This window comes from Triticum aestivum, chromosome 3D (genome assembly GCF_018294505.1).
Source record: "Triticum aestivum cultivar Chinese Spring chromosome 3D, IWGSC CS RefSeq v2.1, whole genome shotgun sequence".
NCBI lineage: Eukaryota > Viridiplantae > Streptophyta > Magnoliopsida > Poales > Poaceae > Triticum > Triticum aestivum.
In genome coordinates, this window is record NC_057802.1 from 28,904,257 (window position 1) to 28,925,452 (window position 21,196).

A 21,196-nucleotide genomic window follows, 5' to 3' on the forward strand; every position below is an offset into this window, starting at 1 on the left:
CCAGGTCATTATGCAATAATGAGCAGGGACTTTGTAAATATGATCATGTAAACTTGAGCAGCAACGTGTAGCCCTCAAGGGCTGGGTCAGTAAGATAGTACTAAGCTGGGACTTTGTATATAATTCATTGATAATAACATCATATGATGTAATCTCCACCATGGGGCTTGAACCCATGTCCATAAGGTTAAGAGCTTTGCTCTCTACCAACTGAGTAGTGGATCTTTCAACATAATGGATTAAGGCTTGTGTATCTTGAATTTTGACAGGAGCAATTGGCAGCCCCCAAGGGCCGGCTCATTACAATGTGATGAGTCGGGTCTTCAATAAGGTGAGAAAAAAATGACTTTGCATTAGCCCCCAAGTTCCATGGTGCATGCTGGCAGTGACATGGGACTTGCATATTTGATGTAATTTCAATTTGAATAATGTAGCCCCCAAGTTCTGGGTCGTAAGCCTGCAGCGACTCGGGACTATTCCATCTATTGTAGAATAAATCATATCCATTGATAAAATAATAGCCATTGCGCTGAAGCGACTTTAAAGACCTCCATCATAATATTGATAACCATAATAAAAATCCAGCCATGTTGGCTATTCAAGATTTGAATAAAATAATCCGATATGAAAAACCTCAATCATTCAATATCATCATGAAAATCCAGCCAAGTTTTGGCTATTAGAAATTTGAATACCTTATCGGTTGACAAGTAGATCCGAAGTTCAAATACTCGGCGGCTCTTGGCCGATGGCGACTTAATGCGCATTCATTGTAAGCCGGAATTTCATAACCCGGCGGCTTATAGCCTTTCAGAAAATCCAGAACAGATAATCATTTTGAAGCATCAATTTTGATAATGAGCTTGAACTTAATCATTTATATGAGTCATATTTCTGCAAATTTTGCACAGAGTTTAAACAACATATGTTCTGGCGACTTAACGTCAAAGCCGGGGCAGGTAACAACCCAAACATAATATTGTCTTTATGCAATTTATGGAAAAGACTAAGATTAAGGCCATTCAAGCCTAAACATACTGACGACTTAACGTCAAAGCCAGGGCGGGTTATCCGACCTCGCATATTTATATAACCAGGAAAATATACCTGTAGAAATTGGCTCATACTGCCGGCTTACATCGCCGTATCCAATAAGGGCAATAACCAATGATTGATAAGCGCATGATTCGAATGGCGCAATCCAAAATAGACCGGCGACTTAAAAGTCCATAGTCAGGGCCGGTTTAAACATAATCATGTATAAACAATATCATACCTGTGATATTGAATCGTGTTGCTGGTTTATGATACATGTGCAGTAAGGGTGATAACCCAATCTTTAGAAGCCAAAACTTCCAAATGTTTATGATTGTCATATGTTGACGACTTATAGTCCAAAGCCAGGCCGGGTTAATACACGCCGGTGATTTATAATTATGCTTTATTGAACCTGCTTCTACATACAACAAGTTTAAAGTGTCCTGGCGGTTTACCGCCGGACGGGTCATAATGCCCAACATATTACCCGGGTTTATAACCAAGGCTGCATTTAAGAATAATCAAATATGAAATATATCATACATGTGACATTGAATCACATCGTTGGTTTACCAGCTTTTTATAGTAAGGGTGATAACCCAAATCTTGAGTACTGATAACTCCTCCCATATTTTGCCGGTTTATAATAAAACCGTACCGGGTTGTAATAAACACCGGATTATCCATATATAACACTAGCGACTTGTAGTCGAAACCAGACCGGGTCAATAAGCGCCGGATTATAACTGATCATGTACTGACAACTTGTAGTTGAAAGCCAAGCCGGGTTAATGAACGCTGGTTTATCAAAAAACATTATAAATTTCATCAAAGGAGAAAAGACTTGGCAAATAAAAGCATATGAAAACTTGTAGTCGAGGCTTTCCACGGGCTGCCAGGCCCCAAATTTGAGGCTTTTCATGGGCTGCCAGGCCACTGAGTTAAACCATTTTACAAAGCCTTTTAAGATGGTCCTCAATCCTTAACCAATCGCCGGTTTATCATTGACAAGTTCAGGGCATATGAGATTGACTTGTCAAGTTCGCGGGTCATACCAGGTTTACCTGGGCGGAGTGACTTACTTGATGAAGGCAGGTTAATCCGGGGTTTTAGGTGTATACACCAGGCTTCCAAGCCATGGCTTGATAGCCTATTGCAAGTGTAGATTCTTTATTCATTGCGACAGCAAAGAATCCCCAAGCAACATTTTGAGCGGTGCTCAACGGGTGCCCATGTTTGAGTTGTTCTTTTACAACACTCTTTGGCCCCTAAATAGTTCTGTTATGGCTCTAAGCCAATCACAAGGTGTAGCTATGGTTCGAATACGACCAAGCCCCCAAGTGACTCTTTTGTGGCTCTAAGCCAGCCAAGAGGTGTAGCTACGGTTCGAATAAGACCAAGCCCCCAAGTGACTTATATATAGCTTCATAAGCCGGATCCATGGACAATCAGAGCTCCGTTTTATAAACATAGCCCCCACGTGATCAATAATATGATAAACCAATAAGGCAGGATACCCATGTTTGAACCGCGCATCATGGCAACAGGTCCTCTTCGGCAACCTTTAGCTTTTTGCAAGAGATAAATTCTTCTTGAACCGGGATTTTGAACCGGATATTGAGAGCTTCAAAGTTTTCTGGGAGACATCTTTCCCTTGGACCGGATTTTAAACCGGAATCTTCATTTACAGCCGGAAATTTTCTGACGGCCTTTAAACTCGAACTTGCGAGAAATTAATTCTTTTTTGAACCGGAAATTCTTAAACCAGATTTGAGAGCTTCAGAGCTTCGTAGGAAACAGATTTCCCTTGAACCGGATTGTAAACCAGATATTTGAGAGCTTCAATGCTTTATGGGAGAGAGAGGTCTCTTGAACCGGATTTTGAGCCGGAATCCTTTCTGATGACCCGGAACTTCTTCATTGAGCCAGGATTTTGTAATTGTCATATACTTTTTAAGCCGAAACTTTTATGACGGCCTTTAAATTTTCATCAATATAGTAGTAGCCTCCGAGACCGGGTTATCTTTCCCTCCATCGTCCTGGGGTTCTTTAAATTTGCTGAAACTGGCAAGATTTGCTGAGTCATGTCATCGTAGCCCCCGACTCTCAAGGTGACTCCAGGAGTTGGCTTGACATTCTCCATATTTGACTGTGATATAAACCGGCAAAACTTGTATATCATTGGTGTTGATAGCACGATGTGAATCCACAGAAGGTTGAGGTGACTGCAGCGGGTTATAAATGATCCCGTATGAGCCGTGTCAGCAACTCGGCCAATGGTTCCTTCCAACTGGCTATTTGAAGTTATCCAAACTGTAGTGGCGGCGACTTGTGCACCTGCCCATTGAGCCACCCAATGCAGACGGCGATTAATAGTATATGATAATTTGCCTTCATTTTGTTGAAAGAAAACCGGGCTACCCAAGCTGTGACTTGCTCATGCTCCATAAAAAGCTCATGCAGACAGGTGCGGCCCGGTATGTTGATGTAGACCAGGCCGCGAGAGACGGACAGCAAAGACGACCGCCGCATCAGAAGCGGCTCAGACAGATGAATCGGCCGCGGTGCTGTAAACCGGCGCAGGCGAGTCAACCACGTCATTTTGATGTAGTGAACAATTGTCCTGCATTAACAATATTGCAGACCAAGCCAAAGATAAACTGCTCTTTGACAAAAATAATATGTGCCAATAAAATAGACCTTAGATGGATAGCACCTGATTCGTTTAAGCCGGAAATAACCCGCCACGAAGTTGAAGTTGATGATTATTAGGTGAAACTGAAATCAATCACGGCCGAGTCGGCCACGGGAAAAGGTAAATGAGCCGGCCGCGGCGTTGTAAACCGGTGCCGACGGGAGATTCGGCCGCGGCATTGTAAACCGGTGTCGACGGGAGATTCGGCCGCGGCATTGTAAACCGGCACGAATGAAAGAGTCGGCCGTGGCATTGAAAACGACACGGACACGGGCAAGTCGGCCGCGGCATTGTAAGCCGGTGCGGACGAGTAAGCCGGCCATGGTATTGTAAGCCGGTGCGGGAGTCCGTTGAATAAGGACGACCACCTGTACCATCTCCGTGGTGTAATACCATTTTGTAGTGGATAATTCTCCTGCATATAAAATACAGCAGGGCAAAGTAATTTTGTTCGAATGAAATAATATGTGCTTAAAAATAAATGGGGTAAATAGCACCTGATATTTTTCGTCGACGCAAGCAGACGAATTCTGCGTGTGACAACGACTAAGCAGATTTTTGAGCTGTACTGTATTAGTGCTGATGTTTCATTGAATCTCTGGATCCTTCTTTTGCGCACCAGAACAGCAACGATTGATGGGACTTCGACGGCAGCACGCGCCCCCATTTTTTTCAACTTCACATCTGTCTCGCGAGCAGCCAGCCCCCTGTCTCTTCCTCCTCCATCTGTCTGCTGGTCTTACGAACACAGCAGTGGGCATGGCGGGAGACCGGCGAAACAGGAGTAGAAAACCAGCAAAAAATGAAGCAAGAGCAAAACCCGGCGGCCTGCAGCACGCCAGGCCGGTCTGGATGCAGGGCGCCGGCGGTTTGGAAGTGAGCACGAGGCAAAGCCACGCTGGTGAAGGCGGCTTAGAAGCAGAGCCCACTGGAGTGGCGGCTTAACGCGAGGCTGATGTAATAGGGGCGGGTTGAAATCAATGGCGGCTCACCGCAGCTCGTGCAAAAGCCGGGCGAGGGCGAGACCTCAAGGGCGGCTCGCACCAGGGAGGCTTGGTGCGGCCACTGTGAAAACACGGCGGAGCAGGAGAGGCATCTCAGCGCCGGGATGAACGGCTGGTAAGATCCGGCGCAGCGCGGCGAGGTTGAGTAAGAGGCGATCGGCGGCGATGGCCAGTGCGACTGCGGGACTGTTTCCCGGAAAGGCGCCGCGGCAGCTGCAGCAAGCGGCTCGGAGCAAGCAGAGGCAACCCCGAGGCAGAGGCGACTCAAGGCGCGGGAGACCCGGCAGTGCAGCAGCAAGGTGGAGGCGGCTGCAAGACCGGGCGACTCAGGGCATGGGAGGCTGAGTGCGGAGGCGGCTTCAGGCGAGGCCACAGCGGTGGCTTGGTGCACCGGCAGAGGCCGTCACTGCAGAACGGCGCGCCGGCCGTGGTTGAATCGCAGTAGCGAAGGCGTTGACTCGACGTGAGGTCAGAGAACAACTCGGTGTCCAAATCTGTTTCCGGGTCACGGTTGTCTTGGAAAAAATCCCCCTTGGTGCTTTCACATGGTGGTTGGTCTGATCGTGAGTTGCCTCTGAATCTTTGCTTTATTTGCTTCAACATGCGAGGAGCAAAAAGTAATGCTCGGTAGATGAATTGATCTTTGGCCTTCACGTGAGTACTAACCCGGCCACAAGTACTTAGTACTGATTCTGATTTGATGTTTGGACGCAGTGCGTAGTAACAGCATCCAGGCAGCGTCCTCGGGACTTGAAGAAAATCTGCATACGTCGACTGCCGTGGATACAACTTCCTTCACACGCGCCGGCTTTTATAGTATAAAACAGCAATTGAATAGTGGAGTACTCTGAGTCGGTCTCGGTTTCGCCGGATCGCGCTAGCTGGTACTGCCAGCCCCAAAATTAATTATGCTCCTGATCAAAAAACAACAAACTTGCCAGCTCTTTCTCATCTGACGAAATCGCGAGCTTGTCGATCCCTAGATGAGATCCCTTCAAAAACTCAACACCACCATGCGCAGGCCCCACGGTGGGTGCCAACTGTCGTGGAATTGTCACGGTAGATGTCCTAGTGTGAGGACTTAGTCGTGAGGCCAGCGCATCCATGTGGTTGCTTGAGAGGGGTTGAGAGGAATCGAGAGACGCAACACAAGACAAGGATTTAGATAGCTTCGGGCCCCGGGAAACATCATCCGGTAACAACCCTACATGCTGTTTGAGGCTAGGTCTCATTATCATCATGACGGAGTCGCCGTAAACCGGCTCTCCTAGTTATGGCTAACCCTTAAGATTATTTTTCTCTCTCCCCCCTTCTTTGGGGAGCCCTGCCCCTCCTTATATAAGTTGAAGGGGCGGGTTACATGTGGAGTCCTATTAGGATTAGGACTGGCCTACCTTCTAATACAAACCGGATACAAGTCCGGATCTTAACTCCTTGTAAGGTAAATATTCTTCACGCCTTTCCTCTTAAACCGGCCCACCATAACATGAACCGGCCTCCTAGGCCTTGGGCCTCGTCCTCTGTCTGACCCGCCCGTCAGGTTACGCCAAACCAGGGCGGGTTAGCCATGAGTCGCCAAGCTCCGGGCGGGTCACCAGTGAATCAGCACTCTCCGGCAGGGTTATACATCCGGCCGGTTTACACCGCGGGGTATATCCCCGACAAACATGCTTGTTAATTATAAACTGCTATTCTTTACTCTTCTACATGCTGCAAGATGCTTGGAGCTGCTTGAAGATGCTAGTCTTTGATAGGCTAGGCCTTCCCCTCTATTCTGGCATTCTGCAGTTCAGTCCACAGATACAACCCTTCCATTTGATACCAATGCATACTTAGTATAGATCTGATGCTTGCGAGTACTTTGGATGATACTCGCGGTTGCTTTGCTACCCCTTTTCCCTCCTTCATTCTTCTTTTCGGTTGATGCAACCAGATGATGGATCCCTGGAGCCAGATGCCACCGCCGACGAATGCTGCTACATGGAGACCGCCGACGACCAGGAGTAGTTAGGAGGTCCCAGGCAGGAGGCCTTGCCTCTTCGATCGTTGTTTCTTTTGTGCTAGCCTTCGTAAGGCATCCTTGTTTAACTTATGTCTGTACTCAGATATTGTTGCTCCCGCTGACGCTTGTGTATCGAGCTATGTATTCGAGCCTTCGAGGCCCCTGGCTTGTAATATAAAGCTTGTATTATTTCTATTTGTGTCTAGAGTTGTGTTGTGATATCTTCCCGTGAGCCCCTGATCTTGATCGTACACATTTGCGTGTATGATTAGTGTACGATTGAATCGGGGGCATCACACCATTCTCCGGAACAATGGAGCGAGCCACTGACTTATTGGAAATAATACATACCGATGTATGCGGTCCAATGAGTGTTGAGGCTCACGGCGGGTATCATTGTATTCTGACCTTCACAGATGATTTGAGCAGATATGTGTATATCTACTTGATGAAACACAAGTCTGAAACACTTGAAAAGTTCAAAGATTTTCGGAGTGAAGTAGAGAATCATCGTAACAAGAAAATAAAGTTTCTACGATCTGATCGTAGAGGCAAATATTTGAGTTACGAGTTTGGCCTTCAATTAAAACAATGTGGAATAGTTTCACAAACTCATGCCACCTAGAACACCACAGCATAATGGTGTGTTCGAATGTCATTACCGTACTTTATTGGATATAGTGCAATCTATGATGTCTCTTACCGATTTACCACTATCGTTTTGGGGTTATGCATTAGAGACAGCTGCATTCACGTTAAATAGGGGACCATCTAAATCCGTTGAAACGGCACCTTATGAACTGTGGTTTGGCAAGAAACCCAAGTTGTCATTTCTTAAAGTTTGGGGTTGCGATGCTTATGTGAAAAAGTTTCATCCTGATAAGCTCAAACCCAAATCCGAAGAAATGTGTCTTCATAGGATACCCAAAGGAGACAGTTGGGTACACCTTCTATCACAGATCCGAAGGCAAGACATTCGTTGCTAAGAATGGATCCTTTATAAAGGAGTTTCTCTCGAAAGAAGTGAGTGGGAGGAAAGTAGAAATTGATGAGGTAACTGTACCTTCTCCCGAATTGGAAAGTAGTTCATCACAGAAATCAGTTCCAGCGATGCCTACACCAATTAGTGAGGAAGTTAATGATGATGATCATGAAACTTCAGATCAATTTACTACCGAACCTCGTAGGTCAACCAGAATACGTTCCGCACCAAAGTGGTACGGTAATCCTGTTCTGGAAATCATGTTACTAGACCATGACAAACCTACGAACTATGAGGAAGCGATGATGAGCCCAGATTCCGCAAAATGGTTTGAGGCCATGATATCTGAGATGGGATCCATGTATGAGAACAAAGTATGGACTTTGGTCGAATTGCCCGATGATTGGCAAGCTACAGAAAATAAATGGATCTTCAAGAGGAAGATGGACGCTGATAGTAGTGTTACTATCTACAAAGCTAGACTTGTCGAAAAAAGTTTTTGACAAGTTCAAGGTGTTGACTACGATGAGATTTTCTCACTCGTAGCGATGCTTAAGTCTGTCCAAATCATGTTAGCAATTGCCGCATTTTATGAAATCTGGCAAATGGATAAACAAAATTGCATTCCTTAATGGATTTATTAAACAAGAGTTGTATATGATGCAACTAGAAGGTTTTGTCAATCCTAAAGGTGCTAACAAAATATGCAAGCTCCAGTGATCCATCTATGGACTTGTGCAAGCATCTCGGAGTTGGAATATACGCTTTGATAAGTTGATCAAAGCATATAGTTTTATATAGACTTGCGGTGAAGCCTGTATTTATAAGAAAGTGAGTGGGAGCACTACAGCCTTGCTGATAAGTATATGTGAATGACATATGGTTGATCGGAAATGATGTAGAATTTTTTGGAAAGCATAAAGGAGTGTTTGAAAGGAGTTTTTCAACGAAAGACCTCGGTGAAGCTGCTTACACATTGAGCACAAGATCTATAGAGATAGATCAAGAACGCTTGATAAGTTTTTTCAATGAGTACATACCTTGACAAGTTTTTGAAGTAGTTCAAAATGGAACAGTCAAAGAAAGAGTTCTTGCCTGTGTTGCAAGGTGTGAAGTTGAGTAAGACTCAAAACCCGACCACAGCAGAAGATAGAGAGAGAATGAAAGTCATTCCCTATGCCTCAGCCATAGGTTCTATAAAGTATGCCATGTTGTGTACTAGACCTATTGTATACCCTGCCCTGAGTTTGGCCAGGGAATACAATAGTGATCTAGGAGTAGATCACTGGACATTGGTCAAAATTATCCTTAGTGGAATAAGGATATGTTTCTCGGTTATGGAGGTGACAAAAAGTTCATCGTAAAGGGTTACGTCAATGCAAGTTTTGGCACTGATCCGGATGACTCTAAATCTCAATCTGGATACATATCGAAAGTAGGAGCAATTAGCTAGGGTAGCTCCATGCAAAGCATTATTGACATAGAAATTTGCAAAATACATACGGATCTGAATTTGACAGACCCGTTGACTAAACTTCTCTCACAAGCAAAACATGATCACACCTTTGTACTCTTTGGGTGTTAATCACATGGCGATGTGAACTAGATTGCTGACTCTAGTAAATCCTTTGAGTATTAAACACATGGTGATGTGAACTACTGGTGTTAAATCACATGGCGATGTGAACTAGATTATTAACTCTAGTGCAAGTGGGAGACTGAAGGAAATATGCCCTAGAGGCAATAATAAAGTTATTATTTATTTCCTTATTTCATGATAAATTTTTATTATTCATGCTAGAATTGTATTAACCGGAAACTTAGTACATGTGTGAATACATAGTAAAACAGAGTGTCACTAGTATGCCTCTACTTGACTAGCTCGTTGAATCAAAGATGGTTAAGTTTCCTAGCCATATTCATGAGTTGTCATTTGATTAACGGGATCACATCATTAGAGAATGATGTGATTGACTTGACCCATTCCGTTAGCTTAGCACGATGATCGTTTAGTTTGTTGCTATTGCTTTCTTCATGACTTATACATGTTCCTATGACTATGAGATTATGCAACTCCCGAATACCCTAGGAACACTTTGTGTGCTACCAAATGTCACAACATAACTGGGTGATTATAAAGGTGCTCTACAGGTGTCTCCAATGGTACTTGTTGAGTTGGCATAGATCAAGATTAGGATTTGTCACTTTGATTGTCGGAGAGGTATCTCTGGGCCCTCTCGGTAATGCACATCACTATAAGCCTTGCAAGCAATGTTACTAATGAGTTAGTTGTGGGATGTTGCATTACGAAACGAGTAAAGAGACTTGCCGGTAACGAGATTGAACTAGGTATTGAGATACCGACGATCGAATCTCGGGCAAGTAACATACCGATGACAAAGGGAACAACGTATGCTGTTATGGGGTTTGACCGATAAAGATCTTCGTAAAATATGTAGGAGCCAATATGAGCATCCAGGTTCAGCTATTGGTTATTGATCGGAGACGTGTCTCGGTCATGTCTACATAGTTCTCGAACCCGTAGGGTCCGCACGCTTAACGTTCTGTGACGATTTGTATTATGAGTTATGTGATTTCATGACCCAAGTTTGTTCGGAGTCCCGGATGAGATCGGGGACATGACGAGGAGTCTTGAAATGGTCGAGACGTAAAGATTGATATATTGGAAGGCTATATTCGGACATCGGAGAGGTTCTGAGTGGTTCGGGTATTTATCGGAGTACCGGAGAGTTACGGGAATTCGCCGGGGAGTATATGGGCCTTATTGGGCTTTAGGGGAGAGAGAGAGAGGGGCTGCCTAGGGCAGGCCACGCGCCCCCCAAGGCCTAGTCCGAAATGGACTAGGGGGAGGTGCGGCGCCCCCTCCTTCCATCTCTTCTCTCTTCCCCTTCCTTCTCTCCTAATCCAACTAGGGAAGGGGGAATCCTAGTCCCGGTGGGAGTAGGACTCCCCTTGGGGCGCGCCTAGGAGGACGGCCTCCTCCCCCTCCTCCACTCCTTTATATACGGGGGAGGGGGGCACCCCATAGACAAACAAGTTGATCATTGATCTCTTAGCCGTGTGCGGTGCCCCCCTCCACCATAATCCACCTCGGTCATATCGTTGCAGTGCTTAGGTGAAGCCCTGCGTCGGTAGCTTCATCATCATCGTCATCACACCATCATGCTGACGAAACTCTCCCTCGACACTCGGCTGGATCGTGAGTTCGTGGGATGTCATCGAGCTGAATGTGTGCTGAACTCGGAGGTGTCGTGCTTTCGGTACTTGCATCGGTCGGATCGTGAAGACGTACGACTACATCAACCGCGTTGATAAAACGCTTCCGCTTACGGTCTACGAGGGTACATGGACAACACTCTCCCACTCGTTGCTATGCATCACCATGATCTTGCATGTGCGTAGGATTTTTTTTGAAATTACTACGTTCCCCAACAGCTTATTAGTCATACTCCGTACCTTCTCATGAGCTTACTAGAGATTACCCAATCTCATAGACTGTGACCAGCAGTCGGGCTCACATAGGTGTGTTCCTCCAAAGAATGCTCTGTAGGTTAGCATCTTGCTTACAAAAAGCTTTGGAACACATTAAGACAAAAGTCAGCCTGCCTTACAGAATTGAGAGTATTACTGCATCTCCAACGGAGTGGGTTTATTAAGGATACTCTCCTCAGTTGACCGCTGGATTGTTTTCCCAGGTCCTAATTCATGGGATCTCCGATCACATAGGTTGGGTTACCCCCATGGAAACTTACGTGGGTCTCATACCCATCTCCCTCGATGCATTTTCTATCACAACCCGTGATAGCCCTTTTGTAAAAGGGTCTGCCAGATTCTTAGCCGTCTGGATATAATCCAACGCTATCACTCCGGAGTTTCTTGATTTTCGGACAGATTTCAATCTTCTTCTTATGTGCTTTGTGGATTTCATGTTGTCCTTTGAACTCTTAGCCTTGGCAATCACCGTTTGATTGTCACAGTTCATAAGAACAGCCGGCACTGGTTTATCAACCACCGGAAAATCCATCAAAAGCTCTTGAAGCCATTCTGCTTCGACGCATGTTGTGTCTAATGCTATGAGTTTTGCTTCCATAGTCGACCTGGTTAAGATCGTCTGCTTGCAAGACTTCCAGGAAACAACACCACCACCAAGTTTGAAGACATGTCCACTTGTGGCTTTCATCTCATCAGCATCAGATATCCAATTTGAATCACTATAGCCCTCAAGTACCGTCGGGTACCTAGAATAGTGAATTCCATAGTTCACAGTACCTTTCAAGTAATGCATCACTCGCTCAACGGCATGCCAATGCACATCTCCCGGATTGGAAACAAACCGGCTCAGTTTGCACACAGCAAATGAGATGCCAGGACGAGTAGCACATGCTAGGTACATCAGTGAACCGACCACTTGAGAATATCTCAATTGATCTACAGTCATGCTTTCAAACTTTTGAATCTGCACGCTAGGATCATATGGTGTTGCAGAAGGTTTGCAGTCCGAATATCCAAAATGGCTCAAAATCTTCTCAACGTAGTGGGATGGCAAAAGTGTAATTCCACCCTTAGAATTTCTCAGTAGCTTGATGTTTAAGATAACATCAGCCACTCCCAGGTCTTCCATCTCAAAGTTATGAGATAGAAAAGCCTTGACCTCCTCAATGACCTTGAGGTGAGTCCCAAATATCAGTATGTCATCGACATACAGACACAGTATAACTCCTTTGACCCCACCATAGCGATAGTATACACAGTTGTCAGCTTCGTTAACAACAAAGCCCGTAGATGTCAGAGTAGTATTAAACTTCTCATGCCATTGCTTAGGCGCTTGTTTCAGGCCATACAAAGATTTCACTAGCTTACACACCTTTCTTTCCTGACCATTTACTACAAAGCCATTCGGCTGTTGCATGTAAATTTCCTCGTCTAGCTCTCCATTAAAGAAAGTCGTCTTAACGTCCATCTGATGAACGAGAAGACCATGCGAGTCAGCCAAAGCGAGTAACACTCGAATGGTTGTCAGTCTAGCCACAGGTGAGTAAGTGTCGAAGAAATCCTCTTCTTCTTTTTGGGTATAACCCTTGGCCACAAGCCTTGCCTTGTACTTCTCAACAGTACCATCGGGCCTAAGCTTCCTCTTGAACACCCACTTACATCCCAATGGTTCACAACCATAAGGACGATCAGTGATCTCCCATGTCCCATTAGCCAAGATGGAATCCATCTCGCTACGAACCGCATCCTTCCAGTAGTCAGCATCAGGAGATGCATAGGCTTCTGAAATGGAACTGGGAGTGTCATCATCCACGAGGTACACGAGGAAATCATCACCAAAAGACTTTGCAGTCCTTTGTCTCTTGCTCCTAACAGGAGCTTCCTCGTCATCCTCCGTGAAACTCTCATCACTTTTATGTTCATAGTATTTCATCGGAATGGCAGGTTCAGGAGTCTCATCAGATTCCAGTCTAGAAATGCTTTGCATCACTACTAGGGAAAACCCTAGTAGCAGCGCTTGATATATGCATAGCAGTAGCACTAGGTCAAGCGCTACTGCTAGTGCACTACAGCTAAGTTGTAGCAGTAGCGCTAGTAGGGGCAGCGCTACCGGTAAGTATTGTTAGCAGTAGCGCTTCCTGGACCAGCGCTACTGATACCTATCAGTAGCGCTTGTCCACAGGAAGCGCTGCTGCTAATCCAGCGCTACTGCTAGGTGCTTTCTAGCGCCACTACTAATGTTCCTACTTTCACCAATTCGCACCCCTCTACGTATTTGTGTTGTATTTATATAGGCTCTATACAATAGTTTCATTAGATCATAGTAAACATACACTATTCTGATCATATCATAGACATACAGTAGACTCGTCATACCATCATCATCATCATCATTCAACACAAATATCATCAAATCTCGAAAATAGCGATACACAAGTGTGATCATGTCATGTCTCGAATAAGTGCAACTGCATGGTCATGGCACACACACAAGTTTCATCATCTCTATCTAAACCATGATGTAGAAGAGAAGAGCGATCAGCATGAGCAAGAGCGCGACTATGTAGTACCGGCGGTCCCACCCCTCATGCTGGAGTGTCCACCTCAAGTAACTACTTTCCGCTTCGGCTCTGCTGTCGAACCCTCTGTGGCTAGCACCCGGGTACCTCTGCACCTGGGCCTGAGCGGCTGGCCAGTGGTCGTAGACTCCTGTAACCCTCCCAACATACACGGCATAGTAGCCCTTCGCCATCTCTGATCTATGTACCTGCATCGTGAGTTGATGAATTAAATGATAATATGCAACATAATGTACTTAAGAAAACAAGGAGGCATAATTAGCAAAATACAAGCAACCAATAGTAAACATAAATGACGAAGTTCCTCATACCCAAACTAATTAACTAGAGCGATCTACGCTAGTTCAGGACCACGGTTTAGTTACATCCTATAGTTTCGCCGTGCATAAATTCAAAGTTTTTCCATAGAAAGACAGTAGTGACACATTGTCATCAACAATCAGTCCTCCATGTCGGCGGTCCAATCTTCATAGTCAGGGAGGAAGCACCCAAGCTTCTTGAAAGGCTTCAGGTCCAGACGTTGAGCGAGTAGCAGTGCTCGGACATCTTCCCGCGTGATTGGCCCATGGTAGAACATCCCTGTTGGTTCGAGGACCTACTTCATGATCACTTGGGCAAGTTCACACTGTACGTGATAAAACTCAGCTCTGATTCGATGATCCGGTGTCCTTCCTATGCTTGTGGCCCAGCTGACAATCTCGGCATCGTTGGTAGTAGGTGACATGCGAAGGCGTTGATCATCCCTTCTGTACTCGAGCAGGTGATGCATGAGGTAGAATCCATCAGCCATACTGGTGTGCGGTTGCTGGATGCAGCAGAAGTCGGTCTTATGACCGAAAGCCAGCCCGCGATTCCTGTATTTTTCACCTTGATATATCCACCAGACAGGCCGAAGGTTAACGGGGCACTATCGAGAACACTCCTTATGTGCCTGTAATCCTTTTTCCTGAGGTTCTTCGATGAGTCCAAGTACATCGCATGGGAGTATTCCGGGTACAGAACGATGAGGACGCCCCCCCCCCCCCGCTACGCAAATTAAGTACACCTCAAATTAGCCTCCATGCTTGCAAAGGAATGATTAACACTTACGAAAGGATATGTGCGGATGACTTACGTGGGATGATAAGGCACGAGAATCGCTTCCTTGTCCCTATTAGCGATCATGAATTCGCCGAGGTACTTGCTCGCATAGTCACGGTGCTCTTTGCAAACTGCCAAGAAGCTCTCGTGCATATAGCATGGGTCCGCGACGCAGATATATTTGATGTTCTCGACCCTGATGAAGTAATTCAGATACAGCGCATACATGCGGATGAACTGGAAATCCAGCTTGGTCATGTGGAACATGTCGTAGATGTAGTCAAATCGCAGGATGAACTTATTCGCGGGCCATCTCTCGATGTAAAACCTCCCACCCGGCACCTGAGCCGCTTAAAGCGGGTGTCCTGGTTTTTCCGTGACCAGAAGGCTTTTCTCTCTGGCCAGCACATCTTCATGGAGTCTCCTTAGATCATTGTTCAGTATGTGCTCTATTCCTTTCGCAGGTAGGATCGGCTGGCCGGCGACATGGAAGCGTTGCGCACCTTCGACAAGTATTGTGTCTACCACCCGGGGCTCCAGAGGCGGCTGGCTTCTTGAAGCAGCTCTGGTTCCTTTAGGGCCTTTCTTGTCCGGTCTCCTCCTTTGCTTCTTGGTGGGTGGCGGTAGTGAGCCCACCATAGCTTCCCTAACCACCACCCCCAGTGTCGTCGGGCTAATCAGTGGACGGGCCTCGGGGGGTTGCTGGGTATAGGCAGCATCTGGAGGCGTTTCCTGCGAGGATCGCTTGAAGAGAGACTTTTTGCATTCCGCCTTAGGATGTTCCAGCTCCGGCAAATCAGGCAGCATCAAGTCATCATCCCCATGCTCATAGCCTGAGTCTTCGCCGTCCTGAGCCATCAATCCTCCATCATCATAGGCGGTATTGAATTACTTGTCTGGGTCATCATCATCATCCTCCATGTCATCATCAACATTTGATTCTTTAACAACGGGGGCTACATCATCTGGCACTAATGGAGGCTCTCCCTCGCGTCGTCTGCTATCACTCGCCACGACAGGTGCAGGTAATGTGGTAGGTGGGGTGGTGTTCATACCTTCTTGAGAAGGTGGCATTGGCATGATACTGGGAGCCTCGAGACGAAGAAGAGACTTGGGCCAAGACAAGAACCAGCTCATGCATGCGCCAATCATCTTAAGGGTCTCGTCGTCATCGAATGGTACCGGAGGAGGCAAATCCTCGAACCCCGCTAAGACACTGGCCACGTTAACCTTGAAGACGCCATCGGGCATCTCTCGGTTGTGGAACATGCGGTCCTTTGGCTTCATGATCGTTTCCTTTCCCACAGCCACCTTCTGGACCTTGATGTCATAGAGTAGGGTGCACAAGGTGTCGTCGGCCTACGAAGGAGACATGTCTGCGACGTCAAACATCCGAAAGGCAACTGAAACAGAAGACTATAGACATGCTGGTGAAAAGGGTATGACACGTAATTACCGTGAGGGCGTCGAGCTCAGCCAGCGATGATGGCCCACCGACCATGCAAGAGACGGAGGTCGGGCTGCTATGAACAGGAGCGGGACCTTTTGCGGTTGCTTGAGCAGGTGTTGGTGCTCTGGTGTTCACCGAATTGCTCCCAACAAAGCTGGGAAGGGGAAAGTCCTCCGGCCGTGCATTTGGATTGTTCTTCGTGAAATCCCATAGTGCCGGAAGCAAGCTGACCACCGCGTCGGTGACCACTGCAGAGACGGCCCCGAGCAACTCTTCTTTGGTCTCAGCTTTGGTCTTATCGACCGTAATCTTGACCTTCTCGTCGATGCTCTGCTAAGTGACGACCGAGCGTCTCTTCCTTCTTTCCTCTAGCTCCTCGGGGTAGCACGTCTTCCACGAGACGCCATCTCCGACGCCGTGCACACGTCCATAGGACGGCGGCTTGTCCACCGGGACCTTCTTCACTATGTTCAGGGCTCGGTTGAATGGGGTGTCCCACATGGGCCTCGCCGACAACTGTGACGACTCGTCGCTTTCGGCTGCCTTTTGGTGCTGCTCTTTCTGCAAAAGGAACGTGGATGGTTTACTAATGTGACAAAACTTGCAGTGGAATTGATTGGAAGCTATAATATGATAATGTGGTAATATAACAATTACAAGAAGTCTCATGAACTCCCTCGTGTTCGGGTCCATGTAAAAGAGCTTTTTTTTCTTTGTCCCACTTGTACCAGGCCCTGATCCAGTCATGCTCCAGAGGGTCGGTGAACTCTGCCAAGGGGTCTGGGATTCCGTGACTTTCACGTTCGGCGTCCTCCTTGGCCCATACGGCCCTCGTAACCACGGCTTCCGAGGCGGTGGGGAGGCGTGTTCCTGGCCTGGAGCGCCTTCATTTTCTCCGACTTTGCCTTGACACTTTCTTTAGCGCAATTCTCCTTGAATTTTGCAAAGTCCTCTTCCGTTATTGTTTGATTGTCAGCATGAATCTTGGACCACGGTTCATTCTTCGCAATCGCTTTTTTCACCCGAACTTTCCAGACGGACAAGTCATTGGTGAACGTCACCATCGCCTTGTCGTTTATCTTTGTCAAGGTGATGTCTTTCCATGGATCTTCATATTCTTTTTCATTGCGGCAGGGGAACAAGAACCTATTGTGCAACTTCTTTAGGAGCATGTTCTCCATATGTGGTACGAGCCTCAACCTCTCGTCGTTGATATTGGCGGTTTCCCTGAGGATGCATCCAAGTTGATTGCCCCAGCACTTGCGCGCTTCCTCCGGCGCCGTTGGCTCTAACTTCTTGGGGTGCATCTCTGTGACCACAATTTGTCCGATGCCAAGCTCGTTTCGTCTTCGTGTCCTCTTCTTCTTCGGTGCTTTACCGGCTACGACAGCATCATTGCCGGTCTCGGGGGTGGTGTCGGTGCCGGTGCCAGTGCCGGTGTCGGTGTCGGGGTTGGTGCCACTGCCGCCACCATGCAACCCCATCTGGTGTTCGTCCAGGTAATCGAAATAGTGATTTGCTGCCTCGATGGGGTCTTTGAGGCGAGCAGAACCACCCACGACTTTGGCGTCGGTAGACATGTTTCCTATTCAACAATTGTAAATAAAAGATACAATGAAATGAAAAAAGGGGCCTATATTTGGTCGGAATGTTGATTCATTCCCCTTCCGGCAAATTCCGGGTACTCCATATGTCCTAGTTTCTAGCACAAGTCATGCAGAAAATCACGGAAATTTTTGGCATGACCTTTGCTAAAAAGTGGACATATGGAGCGCCTGAAATTTGCTGGAACGGAAATGAATCAACATTCCAGCAAAACATAGGCCACTCGGATATTCTTCGACAATTAACACAAGTTCATATAACAGATTTGATGCTATCTCAAGAGAACATGGCAACATTATATGACAGATTTCCAAGACTTAGCAAATTAACCAAGTGTTTAAAACAGCAACATTGTATAGGCTATTGCATTAGTTTTTATTTGCTACTGTTTTTTCCTAAATGATCTCTCTCTCTCTCTCTGCTACTGACCCTAATTAATTAGCTATTGCATTAGCTACTGCCCTAAACAAATTTGCTCTAGCTAAATTTTCTCATTTGCTAAAAAAATTGGCCCTAGCTATATTTGCTACTGCCCTAATTAGCTACCATTTTTTATAAATTTTTGCTACTGTTTCTATAGCTAATTTATATACCTACAAAAACTAATTAGCTGTTGTTTTTTATAAATTTTAGCTACTGCTTTTTATACCTACAAAAACCAATGTGCTACTGTTTTTTTATTTGCCCTAAACTAAATTGCACTAAACTAAATTGCACTAAACTAAATTTTCCCTAAGCTAAATTGCACTAAACTAAATGTGCCCTAAACTAAATTGCACTAAACTAAATTTGCTAAATTGCCCTAAACTAAATTGCTCTCTCTCTCTCTACTACATCTCCTAGCTAGGGTTTATACATCCAACACTTAGAGAGAGAGAGCAGAGAGCAGAGAGAGAGAGGAGGGCAGGGGAGAGGAGGACGAAGTGGAAGCAGAGGAGGACGGAGTTGGGGACGGATCGGGAGCAGTCGCGTCGAGACGCTCCCCAAAAACCTTATTGCCGTTCTCCCAGGTAGGATCTCGAACGACAGGGTTCCAGAGGCACCTGCTCTCCCGACCAGCCGTGCACGCGGTCGTCGGTGAAAGCACAAGTGCTCCCTGGGTGATTTTGGTAATTTATGTCAACATATCTCTTGTTGGACTAATACTTTTACCCAGTATGTTTCAGATAAGTTCAACAATGGAGTGGCATGGACTAGAGGATGTGGAACCCCTTCAAGATGCTAAGGACAAAAGGATTGGCTCAAGCTCAAAGCACAATAATCTACATTTTACTTTTAGTGATCCAAGATCACATTGAGTCCATAGGAAAGCCAATACTATCAAGGAGGGATGAGGTGTTGCTTAATGAGTTTCTTGCTCAAAGTGCTTAGTGATATGCTCCAAAACCTCAATCACTTTCTCACATCCACACATGTCCAAAACCAAAAGTCAAACTCGGCCCCACCGAATCTTTCTATCCGGCGCCCCCGAGTTCTCATGACATAGCCACTGCCAGAAACCCTAGTCTTTTCGGTCTCACCGAGATGGGATTGTAATCTCTCTGTTTCCCTTCGTAACGTTTCGGTCAAACCGAGATGAGCGATCGGTCCCACCGAGATTGCAATGCAAACTCTCTCTTTCCCTTTCGTAACGTTTTGGTCCAACCGAGATGAGCGAATCGGTCCCACCGAGTTTGCCTGAACAACTCTCTGTTTGTCTATTACCAAAATCGGTCTCACCATGTGTAATCGGTCTCACCGAGATAATGTTATGCCCTAACCCTAACCATATCGGTCCCACCGAGTTGACATGTCAGTCCCACCGAGAATCCTAACGTTCACATTTTGAACTAAATCGGTCCGACCGAGTTTCATGATTCGGTCCCACCGAGTTTGGTAATTTGTCTGTAATGGTTAGATTTTGTGTGGAGGCTATATATACCCCTCCACCCACTCTTCATTCGTGGAGAGAGCCATCAGAACAAGCCTACACTTCCAACATACATTTTCTGAGAGAGAACCACCTACACTTGTGTTGAGGTCAAGATAATCCACTCCTACCACATAAATCTTGATCTCTAGCCTTTCCCAAGTTGCTTTCCACTCAAATCTTCTTTCCACCAAATCCAAATCCAAATCCTGTGAGAGAGAGTTGAGTGTTGGCGAGACTATCATTTGAAGCACAAGAGCAAGGAGTTCATCATCAACACACCATTTGTTACTTTTTGGAGAGTGATGTCTCCTAGATTGGCTAGGTGTCACTTGGGAGCCTCCGTCAAGATTGTGGAGTTGAACGAAGGAGTTTGTAAGGGCAAGGAGATCGCCTACTTCGTGAAGATCTACCCTAGTGAGGCAAGTCCTTCGTGGGCGACGGCCATGGTGGGATAGACAAGGTTGCTTCTTCATGGACCCTTCGTGGGTGGAGCCCTCCGTGGACTCGCGCAACTGTTACCCTTCGTGGGTTGAAGTCTCCATCAACGTGGATGTACGATAGCACCACCTATCGGAACCACGGCTTAAAAATCTCAGTGCCTCCAAATTGCGTTTGCACACTCCAATCCCATCCCTTTACATTCTTGCAATTTGCATGCTTTACTTTCCGCTGCTCATATACTCTTTGCATGCTTGCTTGATGTGTATTGTGAATGTTAAACTTGTGCCTAAACTCCACTTAAACTTAAAGGAGTTAAAAACTGCAACTTTTATTGCTTAGTGTCTATTCACCCCCCTCTAGACACCTCTTCTCGTTCCTTTCAGTCGGGATGGGATCGCCGGAGGCAGCACAGAGTGAGGAACAATAGATGACGGCTAGACGAATCCCGGCAACGCAAGTCAGCCCACAGTCTAACGTCTCAGACAGTGGCCCACCTGTTAGCGACTCGTTAATTAATCCCTGATTAATTAATCCGTTCCTGAGCGGCAAAAATAAGCTTCGGCTCATTCTCGCAACCTGCGGCGCTCGTTGTGGCCAGGCGGGCGGCGGAGGAGGAGAAGCGCGCGTGTACCACTCCTCTTCCCAAGCTCCCAATGGTAATTGGTAGAGCAGCCCTTATAAAGGGGTCTCAACTCTCCTCAACAAGCAAGGTGGGACTAAACTTCCCACCACCTGCCATCTCATACATGGGCCTCAAGATTAACCAGGGATTAGTGTCTTATATGGGCCTAAGCCCATCCATAATCCATCATGATGGAGAAAATAGCACATCTTTGGCACCTGAAACGGACAAGGAGTTTCTTTGCCGGGCTCAAATGATCGCAGATGAACAGTA